Source organism: Oryctolagus cuniculus, chromosome 10 (assembly GCF_051225735.1).
Source record: "Oryctolagus cuniculus isolate XC-2025 breed Fujian yellow rabbit chromosome 10, ASM5122573v1, whole genome shotgun sequence".
Taxonomy (NCBI): domain Eukaryota; kingdom Metazoa; phylum Chordata; class Mammalia; order Lagomorpha; family Leporidae; genus Oryctolagus; species Oryctolagus cuniculus.
The window spans coordinates 66,389,280-66,406,796 of NC_142876.1; positions in this window are offsets into that span (position 1 = coordinate 66,389,280).

Here is a 17,517-nt window from a genome sequence, read left to right on the forward strand (position 1 = left end):
CCTAGCGCAGACACAGCTGCTCTGACCAGGAGCCTCCCAACACACTTTTTCCTTATGAATGGTGCTGGCTCCTTTCAAGTGAAAAGGGCACTATCACTGGGTGGACCCTGATGTTCTTACTTAAAGGGAGACTGGAGCTTTCTCCCTGCACATGCCTGGTCCTGTCCCATACCAGCACTGTCTGGGCTTGAGCAGGTGGGCCTAGGCTGCTGTGTGTGAGGCCACAAGTATTTCCTATGACAATAGGATCAGTGGGGTCCCCTGTGGCACCAAACCACGATCAGGCCTTGTGGACCCCAAAGGTACTAATGGAAAGATGGGAACAAGAGCCTTTCACCACAGCAATGGTTTTGTACCCCCCTGTGATACCACTTGTGTTCTGAGAGGGGCAGCAGAGGTGCCTGGCATGAAGGTGGAACCCGCATGGATATGCAGGTGCTGATGTTTGCATCCGCAATGGCTGTTTTGTGGCCACAAGAGCCCCAGGTGCTGGCTTAGAAGGTAAAGGCAATCAGGTCTTCCAGCAGGTGTCTGGGCCACAGTGGTGACTTTAAGTGTGGAAGCCTTTTCTGTCCATTTGTGCTCGAGATGCAGTGGTAGGAAGCAGGAACACAGGTCTTTACACCACGAGTATGGCAACATCCCTGCCTACGGAATCACCAGAGTCCTGGGCAGGTGGGCTCCTGGGGTCTGTAAGGTATTGAGCCTTGGAAGTGTTTCCAGGGACAATACACAGGGCCAATGCTGGCATCTGCAACCGCAGTGGCTATGGTATGGTCAGATAAACCCAGTGCTAGGATGGAATGTGGAGACAAACAGTTCTCCTTCCTTGCCCAAGGTCATGGATCCTCTGTGTGTAGGTTTTGCTGCTCAGATGTGCCCCAGATGTAGACCCAGCACTAAGGTCTAGGAGCATGGGTGTGGCACCATCCTCTCTCCTAGCATGGGGCGGGGGCGGGGGGGGGGGCGGTCAGCTGAGCCCCAGGCACCTGGAACGTGATGAGCACTGGATGTGAATCCAAATGCAGGGGCAATGCTGGCCCTTCCTTTTGCATCAGCCATGCTGCCATTAGATGGGTCCAAAGTTCCCCGACCAAAAGCAGGAGCAAGAGTGGGGCTAGGGGTTGCATTCCTAAGGTCACTGCACTGGAAGTGGCGTATAGGCTGGACATGCAAATCCCAGGGCTCCCTCTGAACACAGTTCTGCTAGTCCCATAGACACCAGTGGCCCTAGAATGAGGCTGGCAAACGAGAGAGGTGCTACCATTCCCAGTGCTGGGAATACTGGTGACAGCTCCTAAGGCAGAAGCACTAGCTGTCCTGATAGGGAACGCTGGTCAGGCTTTCAAACAGTGTGCACGTCAAGCTCACTCACTGATTGCATTGTGCAGGCACTGGGCGGCTGAATAGCAGGAGGAGTTAGGCCAATTGCTGGTGCCGAGGCCGTTTACCTCCCCTATATGAAAGAGCAGCACAGCACACACCACATGCAGGCTAAGTGTAGCTCCTGGGTTGCAGGGACGGCTGGAAGTTTTAGTTGTGCGTGCAGACTTGCGCCGAGGCAATGCTGCCGCTGGGCGATGTGTTCCCAGCACCAGGAAGCACCATGGAAAATGGGATACAGTTCTCTGTGGAGATGGGAGGGTGGATGCTGGCCCTGGAATGAGGGGTAATGTCCACACCCTGATGTTGCTCATAGCAGGTGAGGAAGTGAGATTGCAGGGGTGCTGCCTGCTGGGATGGAGAAGGCCACAGGAGTCCTTATTGGAAGACAGGGGCCTTGGGGAGACAGCCACCGTGTTCCTGCCCATCAGGGATCCTCAGTGTGGACAGAACAGTTTCTGAGCCAAAGGGCCTGTTCAAAATTGGCATGGGGTGTGAAAGCCTTGGAGTAGTGGGCTAGTGGAAACAGGAGTCTGTGCAGAGTGCCTTGATCCACTCTGCCATGGAGGTAGAAAATGAGGCAACACCTCCCCACACACCCCAGATCTGGGAGGACAGCTAAGGATGGCTGGTGGGGTTTGCTCCTTGTCACTGATCTAAAGGGTCTAAAGTAGGCTGAATGTCATGTGTAGGTGCAGTGGGTGTGATGGAAGAAATGGCCAGTCTTGGAGGGATGGGTTCACAGTGGTACTGGCAGAAGAAGGAAAGAGGAGACAGGAGATCTACACTCATGGGATTCGGAGGTTTCTCTCTGTAGGAGGGAGGCTGGAAGGAGAAAGCACAAGGCTGGGCTTGGGGAGATCAGAAATGGGAGGGCTGTAACTCTTCCATATGATGGCAGGACCTTCACCCTGGGAATGGATATGAAGGCAGGGCGAGGGTTAGCAGGGACAGGCTGTGGAGCGGAGACTTAGGGATGGGTGGGTGTGTGTGTGTGCTGTTTCCACACCACAATGTGGCATGGGGGTAGGTGGCAGACAGGACTGAAGGCGGGGTATACAGGTCTGGCAAGCCAGTGGAGGAAGCAACAGCTGGGATGACAGAGTGTAAGTGGACGGGGACAGGGAGACTACAGTCTGCCACAGGTGGGAAGAAGGAAGAGACAGGTGGAGAGGCACTACTATAGTGCCCTCTGGTGTCTGCCCTCAGCCCCAGGGCCTCTGATCCTCCAGGACCTTGGCATTCTGGGACACTCATTGCCATCTCTCCCTCAACAGCAATGAAAGGGAATTTAGGAGGTGGTCGCAACCCCCCCACTTCACCCCCCCCCCCGAGTATGTCAGCATCTGATTCTGACACCAGTCTGTAGTGGCAGCAGCTCCAGCACTGGCAAGGCCCCACTGATGACCTGTAGAAGCAGGTGCAGCTCCAGGTAACAGTTGGTTGTACATTAGATAACATGATCCTGCGGGCCTGGACGGCTGGACTCTCCTCCGTTGGCACTTCCACCCCTGACTACTCCTGAGACTATGGAGAGCAGCCTGGGGCTGGCTCAGCCAGTACTCCTGCCTCTGCTGGCTCCTCCCAAAGAGGCAGAACCTTGTTGAAAAGTACCATAGGGGAACAAACTCCGGGCCCAGCCCTGACCTCTTCACTGTGTGGTGGTCAGGAATGGTAGTCATTTCCCAATAGAGGCCCAGGACTTCCGGGGACTCTGGGCAGTTGCCTTGGGCCTCCCAGGTCGTGTGGGCATCTTCTCCGGGCAGAACGGTACTCACTTTCTCTTCCTCCTCCTTTTTCCTATACCCTTCCCGGGGCTGCTCTTCAGGCCGCCTCTGAGGCTCAGAAGGCTGGGCCTAGGGTGGTGCCAGGCCGCTGGCCCCTCTTCTTCGGTTTCTTCCTGCAGTGCAGGAAAAAGTGCCTGACTGCACCTGCTTCTCAGACAGTCTCACTTCCAGCCTCCGTCAGCACGTGGCATCTGCCTGGTGCCCTTCCTTGAGTAGGGGCTGCTGCCTCCCTTGAGAGAGTGGGGAGCCAGGGCCTGGAGGCTGCATTCCCTTCCCAAGTCACTGTGGTTCCTGCAGGGAAAGGGTGGTGGTCCAGGCAGGATGGGATCAGCACTGTGGGGTGTGCCGATATGCCACAGTTTCACTGGAGCAGGAGCAGCAGCCCTAGGAAGGTGATTCTCTCCCGGCACAGCAGGTTACCTGCAGCTGGAGGCACAGCACCATCAGTTCCCAGATGAATGTTTGCCCTCAGCCTCCTGCAGCCCTAGAGCTGGGCTGGTGGTCTTCCCCCAGCATTTCCTTTGCTGACTCTTCCTGGGGTAGTGGTGAGCAGCTGGTGCCTCGGGGAGCCCATCTTGCTGTCCATGGGCCTCCCCAACACGCATGTGGGGCTGTGTGAGTCTGGGTCAGGCCCTTTCCAGATGATGCTCCGAAGAGATTCATGGGCCTCCTCCCTGCAGGGGTTGAATGAGTGCTGGGGAGGCCCAGACTGCTCCTCCAGGAAGGGTGGTCTCCTCAGCCTCCACGGGCCTGGGTGGGATTCCTTCCTCTGGGGGAGGGGACTGCTTTTGTACTCTTCTCCTTTTCCATACCTCCCCAGGGCTGCTCTTAGGCTCCCACCTTGATCTCAGTAAGGAAGGAAAGGGAGGTGACTTGATCTGGTCTCCTTACCCTTATAATCTTGGAAACAATACTTCGTGAAGAGCCCCAGGCCTGCATTGGTCAGTTTAAAATGAATGACAAGGCCTAGGCCGGCACCACAAGGAAGAGAGATATCCCTCAGCCTCCAGGTAGCCTAGGCCTGCTGTGGGCCTCACAATGAGAGAGACGTCTGTTCATGTCCGCTCCCCCACCCCATTCCTGGATCTTTTCTTTGTTTCCCCACCTGGGTCCCAGTAAGGCAGGGGTGGGGTAGATTCCTAGACTGAGCTCCTGGCCCTTGATGGCCTCAGCTAATGGGAGTTAGTTATATCCATGTGCCTGGCTTTTACCTGGACCAAACAAAATTTTTCAGTTTTCATTTTTACCTTGTGGTCATGGTCATTGAGACCCAGCATCTGCTCTAAAGATCCTATAGTCACAGTAGCAGTTGGAGGAGTGGGGTGAGCTGTTGTCTCATTTGGGTTCTGCTGGGGTAAGACGGCGCAGAGTCACGACACAGACACTGGGAGTTGGGTGGAAGGAAGCTAGTGGCGAGCCAATTGCAAACTCGTTTATTTCAGTTAGTGCAGCAGCTTATATAGGGGTTCTAGCCAATCAGTTCAGAGGGCGTTTCTTTAGTCGGCCTATAGGTGCTGGTTGCTGGGCGGAGTACTTCTGTGGCTGCTCCCTGCCACCATTTCCTGATTGCTCGGTTGCACATCGCTTGTGGCCACCGGCGCCATCTTCTGTGATGGCTTGTTTTCCCCACAGTGAGCTTACTCGGTTTGGGCAACATCACAGGGCAGAGGTGCAATATGGCTGTTGTTGTGACCACATTTAGTGCAAGAATTGCCCTGGGTGAGCCAAACACATGTGAATGGTCACAAGGCAAGAGTGAGGTGTGATCAGCAAGTTCTCGTCCACTCCCTCTTAATGGCACAATGCACATACAATTATTCAGCTAGGTGCTCAGTCACATCACAACAGATGACAATGGCGGACACAGTGAAGAGGTGAGTGTTGAGCCTAGCACATTGAGGTAGGAGGGGTAAGATTCACCAGAGCTCCATCAGTATGAACTCAAGCAGTTCTACAAGCTCTTCTCCACTGTTCCTCTATAGCATTGGCCCAGTGACCATGTGTTGCCGAGTCTCTTCCCTGGACTGAGGGCAGAGCCAGCTCAAAGCTGGGTCAAGAGCAACCCAGACCCCATCGTGCTCACAGTGCACCCTTTTCTCCACTCCTGGAGAAAGGAGCTGCCTATCTCTGGGCAAAGACCTGAGAAGCTTACAATTAAATGAAGATATATGCTTTCAGTATGTGGATGATATTCTTGTTGCTATTAAAAATAAAGAAACTTCAAACAATCATAACTTTAAATTTCCTGGTAGAAAAATGCTATAAAGTATCTAATAAAAAGATGAAATTTTTGCCAATAAACTGTGAAATACTTGGACATTGCTGCCAAAATTAAAACTAGGGCCACACTGCTTGGGACTGGAAAACCAAACCATCAGGGATAAGAGTTGATCAAACAAACAGGTTTAATCAAGGAGCTAATGTTCTGTGGGGCCAGCGAAGCAGACATTTTGAATCTTAATGTTGCTTTTACCCATCTCATATGAGCCCAAGGATTGTTAGAAAGGGGGTGGGAGAGGTCAGGAAGGGGAGTGAGTTCAGTTGATGGGTTATCAGGCTTCCGCCCATGGTCAGTTCCGATCATCATCCTGGCACGATTCAGAGAATGTTCCCTTGACATAAAGCTTGGCTGTTTGCAGGTGGTGCTTTTACATTCTGGTCTGAAGTCTTCAGTTCTAGCCCTGGCCCTGGAGTCAGCCCCTTGAGTTCTTTACCATTTTTTCTTGTGTTGCACATTCTGATTACTCCCAGATCAGCCCTCAGCTTCCATTCAGCAGAATGTCAAAAGGAAAGGAAATGCATCTCTCCACAGTTGCACATGTATCGCTAGTCACTAAGCTAGAATGTGAAAAGCTCATGTATACAGTGGTGGAAGACTTGGTATTACCGAGTAGCAATGCCTGCCAACATAAAACCACTGTGCGGATTCCTGGGTCTGGTAGAATTTGGTTGTCTTTGGACTCAAGGCCAAGCTCTTCTATGAAGCCTTACACTTTGTAATTTTCATTTTCTCTGAGAAACAAGGATAGAAATAGATGCAAATCTTCCATCATTTGAGTCACTACCCACATGATAGAGTCAATGTTGGGCCAAAGCTAGGGCCAGGAACTCGTAATTTCACCCAAGTTTCTCATGTCAGCGTCCCAGTACCCAAAGTATTGAGCCATCACCTGCTTCCTGCCAGGGTGTGCATTACGTGGAAGCTAGAATCAGGATCAGAGCCAGAGCTTGAGCCCACATACTCTGATATGCGTTGCGGGTGTCCCAAGTGGCAATTAACCACTGCACCAAACACCCGGCTCTTTATAAAGCCTTAGAGGAGACAATAAGACTGCAAACGGACTGCAGAATGGAAGAAGGGATTTTAGACTTCTAAGGGAAAACTATGAATGGCCCTGGATTTGGGAACTCAAGATTTAAGACAGCCTTTGACCTCTTAGGACTGAGAAGGAATGAGTCTCAGGTATCAGTTCAACCTGTACATTCCATGAGGAGACCTGTCTCCTGCTTCTACACAACCAGGCTTAGGGACAAAGGGTGGCTCATCTGCTTGTTGGCAGTGGTGGCAGCAACTTGATCTACAGATCTGACCACAGTGCATGCTCCACTTAGTTGGCTGCTCCTTTTGTAGAAAAAGGGAAGATACTGACCCACCTCTGTGAGACTGGGAAAATACCAGGCTGTTCTGTTGCACAACTCACATGATAATCTATAGCTGGAGTCAACCTTAAACACCTACCACAGTGTGCTCACAAGCAACATGGAAGAACCTACAGATAATTGAACAGGTTGATTGCAGCAGACCTGATCTGACAGACCAACCCTTGGAAAACAAAACATGGAGATGTTCACAGATGGGAGGAGCTTCATGGGTCAAGGCCACTGGGGATCCACATCTGCAGTAGTACCCCTTCCAGAGCTCCTGAGAGCAGAATCCCCTGCTCCAGTTACCTCTGCCTGAAAGACAGAATTAATTTCCCTCCCCAGTGCCCTGCACATAGGTCAGGAAGAAAAAGTAGCAATTTGGGCTGGATCCAAATGTTTTTCTTTTGTGTGCATGCTCATGAGATTCTATAAAAGGAGAAAGGGCTGTTGACAATGAAGAAGTTAGGTGAAGCAATGGAGCCTACAGAACTAGCCACAGAGCCTTGCCTTGGCCACTAGTAGCAAAGGGAAACCTTTAATGCCACCCACGCTGTCAAATAAGCAACAAAGACTAAGGTTCCAACAACTCAAACTATTTCCCCTTCACTCAGACACCCAAATGCCCAGCAGAGGGTCTAGGGAGGCATCAAGAGTGGCAGATGTGATAGAGGACCAGCATAGTCTCAGGATATCAAAATTAGGCACAGCAGAGAAAGACAGATGACAACCAAGAGGGAGCAGTGCTGATTCCTGAGCCTCCAAAGCCCTGGCCATAGCAGGCTTTGACCTTACAATGGATACAGAAGTATATTTCTGGGACAAATGTGCAAGGAACAACTCAAAAGATAACACAAAAAGGCCTAAGATGAGCTAAAATCACAGTCCACGTGGGCCCACCTCACCCCATATTAAAAGGCATCTCAGCCCAAGGATCCGGCCCCAGTGAGGATTAGCAAGTAGGCTATAACCCAACACCATGTGTCACAGGGAACTTCAGGTGTCTGCTGGTTGCTGGTGTTCTGGACAGTGTCTCAGCATGGGTAGAGCCTTTCCTTGCAGCCTGGGCATGGCCTCAGGGCCTGTCAAGGTTTCACTGAAAGACATCACTCCTGGGTCACTTTGCCCTTCTCCAGGCAAAGTGATGATAAGAGAGGAGCCTTTGCTGCCCAGTGAACTGTGGAGGTCTCTGGAGTACAGGACGAAAGTGGAGATCCCATTATCGTGAGATGAATCCCCCTTGAGGGAGATGTCTGGCAAGATTCGTCAGGAGACTAATTTGACCTGGGTCTGTCAGTTGCACTCCTGGGAGAGTTGTTCCTCACAAAGCAGATCTCGTTGAGCCCCTGCAAGATATTGTACAGGAGACCTTCCTTTACTGTATGTTTTCAACACTATTTTTTTCTCTTCTTTATCCGAGAGGCCAAGGAACAGACAGAAAGAGCTCACAAATGCTAATTCACTCCCCAATGCCACAATGGCCAGGATGGAGCTGGACTGAAGCTAAAAACTCATTGTCTCCCATGTGAGTGGCAAGGACCCAAGTACCTGGCCCTTTCTCGGTCTTCATTAGCAGAAAACTAAAAATGGGTGAAAAATCAGGACTTGAACCCAACCAGCATCTAAAAAGATGTACCAAATTCCTACCCTGTTTAGAGTACGTTGGATCTGGGAGTCCAGGGAACAGTGGATTCAAGAACTGGATCTTGTTGGGTACATTCAAAGTTTGAGCATTTCTTTGGCAATCATAAGTTTATCATTCACAAGTATTTGCCTTTGATGTGTCCCTACACATCTCCTAACTCCAAGGGTCTGGGTGCTACTGAAGTCCTGGAAGAATAATCTTCCCAAAGACCAGTTGTACCTTCAATGAGTGGAGCCACATGAGGGCATTTAAATGGCCCATTCATGTGGGAAGTTACAGGGAGGTCAGCTTTGTGCTCAGGCCAACCTCCTCCCAGCTCAGTAGTCTGACCCTCCTTAACCCATCCATCAGAACACTGCCAGAAGTAACTTAAGACTTGGGATCACCCCAAACCTGACTGTTAATACACCCATAATCCACATTATTCTCGCTCTCAATATTCTTGAGAACCTCTAACTGATCTCAGAAGACAAGCTGAAGCTAAATAGCATCCATATTGTGCCCATAAGTTTCCTTTTATTGAGCATTCTCTTCTTTTTTATATAAAGCTTTTATTTAATAAATATAAATTTTAAAAGTACAACTTTTGGATTATAGTGGTTCTTCCCCCCATGCCTGCCCTCCCACCCCCAAACCGTCCCACCTCCTACTCCCTCTCCCATCCCATTCTTAATTAAGATACATTTTTAATTAGCTTTATATACAGAAGATCAACTCTATACTAAGTAAAGATTTCAACAGTTTGCACCTACACAGACACACAAAGTATAAAGTACTGCTTGAAGACTAGTTTTACCATTAATTCTCATAGTACAACACATTAAGAACATGGGTCCTACATGGGGAGCAAGTGCACAGTGATTCCTGTTGTTGATTTAACAATTGACACTCTTATTTATGACATCAGTAATCACCCGAGGCTCTTGTCATGAGCTGTCAAGCCTCTTGAGTCCACAAATTCCGACATTATTTAGACAAGGCCATAATCAAAGTGGAAGTTCTCTCTTCCCTTCAGAGAAAAGTGCCTTCTTTGATGGCCCCTTTTTTCCACTGGGATCTCACAGAAATCTTTCATGTAGCCCATTTTTTGTTTTGCCACAATGTCTTAGCTTTCCATTCCTGAAATGCTCTCATGGGCTTTATAGCCAGATGTGAATGCCTGAAGGGCTGATTCCGAGGCCAGAGTGCTGCAAAACTGTTTTGTTGCAGTGATTTGCTTTTGTACATGCTCCTGAATGGAGCTTGGAAAGTTAATGTAATTTCCCATATCGTGATCAATGCCAAAGCCTTACTAAATGTTGGATTTCTCATCAGATGCCCTATTCAGCACATGACTATGGCTATCCTGTGGGCATATCTGTACCTAATTTCACAGGGTTCCCCACTCCGACCTACCTATGGTAGAGTTATACTGGGACATGATGTTCATCAAGATGGGCCCCAATTGTTGATTCAGCTTTACCACCATCATGAATGGCTCACAGTGTAGCAAGCTAGAGCCCACTGAAGTATCCACTGATAACTCTGGGGGCTTGCCATCTCTTACAGGAAGTTTTTAAGCCCCTCTTTCTTTATTAGGCAATAATCTAGGGGATACGGGGATATAAAAAGAGAGTACTTATTTATGTGATATCTTTGATTCAAAAGGCTTAAGGTCTTATGGTTTAGAAATTTGTCAACTAACTTGGACTAGGCATCCTCTACCCAACACTAGTGAATATTATGTTAACATGTCCATGTAGCCAGTGCATGAGAGCCTCAATTTTTACATTTTTTCAGGAATCTTGTGTGGCCCTAATGGAAGTACTTTTGTTTCAAAACCCAGCCATGGGCAGATGAAAGGATTGGTAGCTGGTGCCTGGGAAGTATTTGCCTCCCAGGCCAGTGAATCACCCACATTAGTGAGACCCACCACTGGGCCAGTCTCTAAAATGACATGATAGACCCAAGCAAACTATTTTCCTGCATCCCAAGAAGATGGTTTCCAGCCCACGTTTGGAAGAAGTGTGTTGCTCTGGTGGGGACTTTCATTCCACCAAATATGATGGAACATCGCCTGTCACACTGATACACGTGAAACAATTCCAGCTCTTGCAGCCCAGCCAGCAGAAATTGATTCCTCAACAAACAACGAGACAGACAACAGCATTGCTCTCCATTAAACCCACTCAGGCCCAGGGACTGTGTGTATGACTGTCTGTGTGGCCAATTCTTCTTGATGCACCTGCATTAATAAATGTGCTTTAGTAGATATTTGTTTAGAAAATATCAGACAGTAGACCATGAGGTCACAAGTATTTCTGGCCACTCCAGGGATTGACTGGGTTTTAGGACTGTTTTCATGGATCCTACAGAGAAATAAGGTCAGTCTTCCAGGAATTATTCATTGATTTAACTATATTCTGAAGCTCTTTATTGTATATGTAATCCTACAGTGGATTAAGACACACCATGCAGCACCAGCATCCCATATGGGAGCAGTTCGTGTCCTGGCTGCTCCACTTCCGATCCAGCTCCCTGCTAATGCACCTGGGAAAGCAGTGGAAGATGATCCAAGTTCTTGGGCCCCTGCACTCACATGGGAGACCAGGAAGAAGCTCCTGTCTCATAGCTTTGGCCTGGCCCAGCCCTGGTTGTTGAGGCCATTTGGGACATGAACCAATGGAAGACCTCTCTCTGTGTCTGCCTCTCCTTCTCTTTCCCTGTAACTATGTCTTTCAAATAAATAAATAAATCTTTATATAAAAAAGGCATATCTTAAAAAAAAAAAAGCACTGTCAGAGCCCATTAAAACCTGTCGATACTGTGGGATGGCAAACACTGCCTGTGCCACTGAGTTGTGAATTTACACTGTTTTGAGTGTAAATTGTCAAACATCCTAAGGCTAGAGTTTTTTGAACATACAGTCTAGGAAGAGGCATGCAGCTGACCTGTGCTTGCTGAGAAAGACCAGAAGGTCCCTTCTTTGGCTGACCAATCAGCTCCCATGCCTCATCTCCATGGTTGTTCCCTTGTTAACATTTCATATGGAAGCTGTCTGGGGCGTCATCCCGACTCCTCACTTGGATGCCTGGTAATAAATGACCTCAGCGAGCCCGTGGCTTCAGTGTCTGCTTCTGTCACACACAGTCAGTGTGTCATGGGCCTATGCATCTTAATCTTCATTCCAGGTTCTTGCCCCCAGAGGGATAAGAATCCAAAGCAGAGGCATCCTACAGTGCCCAAGGGAGGGCGAGATTCATTTAAAGGACAGAGTGAACATGCATCCATGCACAAGTGTGGGCCGCTCCACGTGGGGAGATAGCCATCAGGAGTGGGTCAGAGAGTTGCCCGTGAGGAGAGAGAAGGTGAGGAGGCGTGAGAAGGATCCCCTAGCACGCTCAAGAGGAACAAAGGTCCCTCTCACATCATTAGCTGCTTTTACGTGATAGGGGTGGTGCCTTAGTTATATATACAAATAGGGTGGGGTCTGGGTGGAGTTTAACGTGCAGCAGGCTTTCTGGGATTTTTGTGTCTTCTTCCTGGTCCTGGATGGAAACACAGCTGCATCCTGGCAAGATGAGTGTATTAAATGGACAGGTAAAGGGATAGAGTCACAATGCAGAAATTCCAGCTCAACTCTTTCTACCTAATCTTCCTGCCTGATCCCCCATATCCAATTGAACCCACATGGGTTGAGTAACACCCAAGAATGCCACAAGCAGAAGTATTCCAAAATCTAAAACTTCCCGAGCATCGGGTTGGTGGTCAAAAAGTTTCACACTTCAGATTTTCCAATTAGGGTTACTCAACCCTTGTTGTCAGGTTGGAAGTGCTCTGTCACTCAGCACCAGTTGGAGCTGTCAAGACACAAGGCATTTTAGGAGAATCATATTACTTACATTCCCATCTCTGTCCCCAGGCGTTGGGAAATCCAAACTGAGCAGCCACAAAGAGCCTTCCAACACAGGGAAAGGGCACGTAATCCAATGCCTCATTTTCCTGGACCTTCCCTGCTTTTCACAAACAACAAGCCACATCACCGCCAGGTTGTTTAAAGTTTTACAACACGATACCTCTCAGGATCTTGATTCTCAGAGAACCTGAGCAATTGGGGTGGAATGACCAGACAGGCTTTTTTTTTTTTTTTTTTTTTTTTTTTTTTTGACAGGCAGAGTGGATAGTGAGAGAGAGATAGAGAGAAAGGTCTTCCTTTTGCCGTTGGTTCACCCTCCAATGGCCGCCATGGCTAGTGCGCTGCGGCCGGCGCACCGCGCCGATCCGATGGCAGGAGCCAGGTGCTTCTCCTGGTCTCCCATGGGGTGCAGGGCCCAAGCACCTGGGCCATCCTCCACTGCACTCCTGGGCCACAGCAGAGAGCTGGCCTGGAAGAGGGCCAACCGGGACAGGATCCGGCGCCCCGACCGGGACTAGAATCCGGTGTGCTGGCACCTCAAGGCGGAGGATTAGCCTAGTGAGCCGTGATGCCGGCCCTTCTATCATTTTCAAAGGCACTGATAGCCGAAGCCTAATCGCTTTTTCTATCAACCAATATTCCCATTAATTGGGACTCCTGACAAGGTATAGTGCCGTGTCAACTTAGATGCTGCACTTAATAAATATTTGTTGTGTGAGTGAATAAGTTCATTAATGAATCTGAGCTACCATTTACATTTCAGTGGCTTTTTCTTGTAATCTATTTTGAATGTATAATTGCATACATAAATAGAACTAATTCTATGAAATATTTCTTTCTGCTATGATGCTCACCACCTGACACTGAACCTGTTCAGTCCAGTAAAATAACACAAACATGGTAATACATTTCAAAGTCTCATTAAAATGATACAATGGTCCACATACTTCCCGGCAAATGAAAGCCACCATAGCTCTTTGTTCACACTGTGTAAAAGTGTATTCATGATCGTGTCAAACCCGAGTCTTGGGCAGAGAAGAGGCTGAGACGGATGAGGATGCGGCAGCAGCTTGCGAAGCCATGTCTGGGAGGAGCTGGCTGTGTCATTCCCCATAGTCCTCTCTGCTGCAGCTTGGGGCACAGCCAGGAGATGGACATGGAGCAAAAGGGAAAGTCACCCACGTGAGGCCCCACAGCTAAACAAAAAACCATCAAAAAGGAGACTCGCTTCAGGAGCATTTGAGAAGGAGGGATAATCTCTTCACTGTGGTTTTTTTTCAGTAACTACAAATCATTCAGAAAATGTGGATTCTTAATATTGAATCAGGGGCCGGTGTTGTGGTGTAGCAGGTAAAGCTACCGCCTATCCGCCTATAGCACTGGCATCCCATCTGGGCACCAGTTCAATACCCTGCTGCTCCACTTCCAATCCAGCTCCCTGCTAATGCACCTGGGAAAGCAGCAGAACATGACCCAACTGCCTGGGTCCCTGCAACCCACATGGGAGGCCTGGATAAAGCACCCAGCTCCTGGCTTCAGATCGGCCGAGTCCCGGCAGTTGCAACCATTTGGTGGAGTGAACCTGCAGATGGAAGACCTCCTCATCTCTCCCTCGCGCGCTATAACTCTGCCTTTCAAATAAATAAATAAATAAATCTTTAGAAAAAATATTGACTCGGGGCCAGCGTTGTAGCGTAATGGGTAAGGCTGCCACCTGCAGCGCTAGCATCCCATATAGGCGACTGTTAGAGTCCCAGCTGTTCCTCTTCCAATTCAGCTCTCTGCTATGGCCTGGAAAAGCAGAAGACGGCCTGAGTTCTTGGGCCCCTGTATCTGTGTGGGAGACCTGGAAAAAGTTCCTGGCTCCTGGTTTTGGATCAGCACAGCTTTGGCCATTGCAGCTGGTTAGGGAGTGAGCCAGCAGATGGAAGACCTCTCTCTCTCTCTCTGCCTCGCCTTCTCTCTGTGTAACTCTGCCTCTCAAATAAATAAATAAAATCTTAAAAAAATTAGGAAAGAAATGTCTGCTTTTGGGTAACAATGGAATACAGTTGGTTCAGCAGGCCGATGGTCCTCTGATGACAATCAGAAAAACCAGAATAAGGGTTTTTTTTTTAGTTATGTGTTTCAGTGCAACAGAGAAATGTTTAAGGATTGAATCAGTAGGTAATAGGTGTGCTTGCTCTCTCTCTCCCTCCCTCCCTCCCTCTCTCTCCACACACACTTTCTAATAAAATTTAGTAAACTACATTAAAATCTCGGATCAAAAAGTGGTACTACATCACACACAGCACTCTAAATTCATTGTTCCAATAATATGCTCTTTTTTTTTTTTTTTTTTTTGACAGGCAGAGTGGACAATGAGAGAGAGAGACAGAGAGAAAGGTCTTCCTTTGCCGTTGGTTCACCCTCCAATGGCCGCCACGGCTGGCGCACCGCGCTGATCCGAAGCCAGGAGCCAGGTGCTTCTCCTGGTCTCCCATGCGGGTGCAGGACCCAAGCATTTGGGCCATCCTCCACTGCCTTCCTGGGCCACAGCAGAGAGCTGGACTGGAAGAGGAGCAACTGGGACAGAATCCGGCGCCCCGACCAGGACTAGAACCCAGTGTGCCGGCGCCGCTAGTGAGCCGCGGCGCCAGCCAATAATATACTCTTTTAGGCAAGAAATTTTAAATGAAAGCAGAAACTATGAATGAAGCTCAAATTCTCTTATATGGAAAAAGAGCTTGAGCCAATTTGCCTACTTGTGGGACCACTTTGGCCATTTACTAACATAAGAATCCTTAGCAGATAATTATATACAGGGCATCCACACCTCAGCTTTACATCTAATTTGAACAAAAATACAAGTTTCCCACAGCACCAGTCTATTTTGAGGAACTTCCACACCCATGCCCTAATCAGGTGCCCTCATATATTTTAGGGGATTGCAGACTTGTCCTGCGAGGTCCACACTGCCGGGATCACGGGGCGGCGGCGTTCTTCAACAAGAGGCACAGGGGACAAGTTTCAGTGAACACATCCAGTTTATTAATGAGCAAGCACACCTTTCAAAGGGCAGGCAGAGGGGGGTAGCAAATTCAGGGCAACACTATAATTCTATAGGATAGAGCCGATATTGGCGCCACTGTGCTTCTCCAATCAGCTTGAAGGTCAGGTAGTTCTACAGGAGCTTTTCTGATGCGCCTAGGCCGCACCTGGAAGCAGTTTGCCTGACTGGCAATTACAGGCCCTTTAACAGGGAGCAGGGGTGGGGGAAACGTGTCTGGGGCTCCCGCCACCTGCCCGCAGTCAGACTAACCTCCTGTGTGGAGCGAGGCGGGCAGTCTCACAGGATCACCCACAGCAGATGAACTCACACCAACAGAATTGAAGTCGGCACCACTGTTCTGTCATGTCGTCACTGGTGGTCCACTCTAGAATCATTCCTTCACTCCCGTTTCTCAACCTGTAGCTGTTGGTTGCAGCTTGGTGCTTGGTGCTCCACTCAGGCTGGGTGGCAGGTGCAGAGCTACCCCCAGAATCGGGAGGCCTGGTGTGAGGGCTCTGCAGACTCAGCTGAGGGGGTGAGGTCTGTTCACTGAGCACTGGCTTGGCAATGGAACACAGTGCCATCCAATGCAGCAGAATGAATGACCCTGGCAGCCAGGTGTCATAGGGCAGGGAGCTCCAGTGCATCCATGTGGGTGGGTATTGGGGAAGGGGCAGCTGCTTACTGCAGGCCACGGGATACAGAAAAATCTTAGAACCATAGATAATGTATTGTTCTCTAAACATAGCCTTTATTTATGTTTAATGCAGAGATCAGCACTGTACCTGTGAAGTATGCATGAGTTTGTGTGTCAGGAAGTGAGTCACGTACCCAGGGCAGACAGTGTAGGTTGCCCAGGGGGGGCCGGAATGGCAACCTCCAGCGTTTGGAGCATCAGACCGTCATTCACCATTGTTGCCGGGCCATCCCCTTCCCTCCTGGTGTAAGGCACTGCGAGTTTCCGTGTACCCCCCTGATGCCAGGATTTAGTAGAGAATGATTTTTACCTAAACTAATACCCCTAAGGTGCCAGAGGGGCTTAAAATGATTCTGCAGAAGTGTGCAGGCTGAAAACAAGACAAATCACACCAGCATAGGTGAGTGACAGGAAACGAGCCGTGCTGCCTCCTGGCCCCTTCCTGGTGTGTGGGTTTTCATCAGCCCCAGCACGGCCAATCAGGCTGTAACCGACCAGAAATCCTCGAGACCTCCAAACTGCTGCCTTGAACTCTGGATACAAATCCTTACCAACGTGCATTCACATTGCTCCTCTCCTTGAAAGTACTGCAAAGGGAAGCCACAAAGCTCACGGAAAATCATACTATGAAATCAACTATTCACAGACCTTTTTTCCACTAACTTTTTTTTTTTTTTTTTGACAGGCAGAGTGGACAGTGAGAGAGAGAGACAGAGAGAAAGGTCTTCCTTTTGCCGTTGGTTCACCCTCCAATGGCCGCTGCGGCCGGCGCGCTGCGGCCGGCGCACCGCGCTGATCCGATGGCAGGAGCCAGGAGCCAGGTGCTTTTCCTGGTCTCCCATGGGGTGCAGGGCCCAAGCACCTGGGCCATCCTCCACTGCACTCCCTGGTCACAGCAGAGAGCTGGCCTGGAAGAGGGGCAACCGGGACAGAATCCGGCGCCCCAACCGGGACTAGAACCCGGTGTGCCGGCGCCGCAAGGCGGAGGATTAGCCTAGTGAGCCGCGGCGCCGGCCCACTAACCTTTTGAAGTACTCTCATATCAGCATATGCATACAACTCATAAATAAGTCTCTACACATTACTAGCAAGACTTCCTGCTAATCAAGGGAACGCCATTTGAAAACTTAAGGATCACTTTTTTGACAACCACTAAAAAGAAAAATCACTGTTGGCTGATAACGTGATTGGGCAATGTTGTAAAAGGGCCCCTAAACTGAGTGCATCCGAAAAAGGGGGCCCCAAGACCCAGGACATCCTAGGCATGGGGGAGAAAGCGCGAAAGCAAGCAAAGGGGCTTGGGAAGCTTCCTGGGACAAACAAGAGATAAAGATGTGAAGCCTTGGCAGCGGTTTTGATGGTGGGTCTCAAACCAGCTTCTACTGCCCCCTAGTGATGGGATAGGAGAGGCCCCTGAGCGACTCCCCTTCCAAGAGC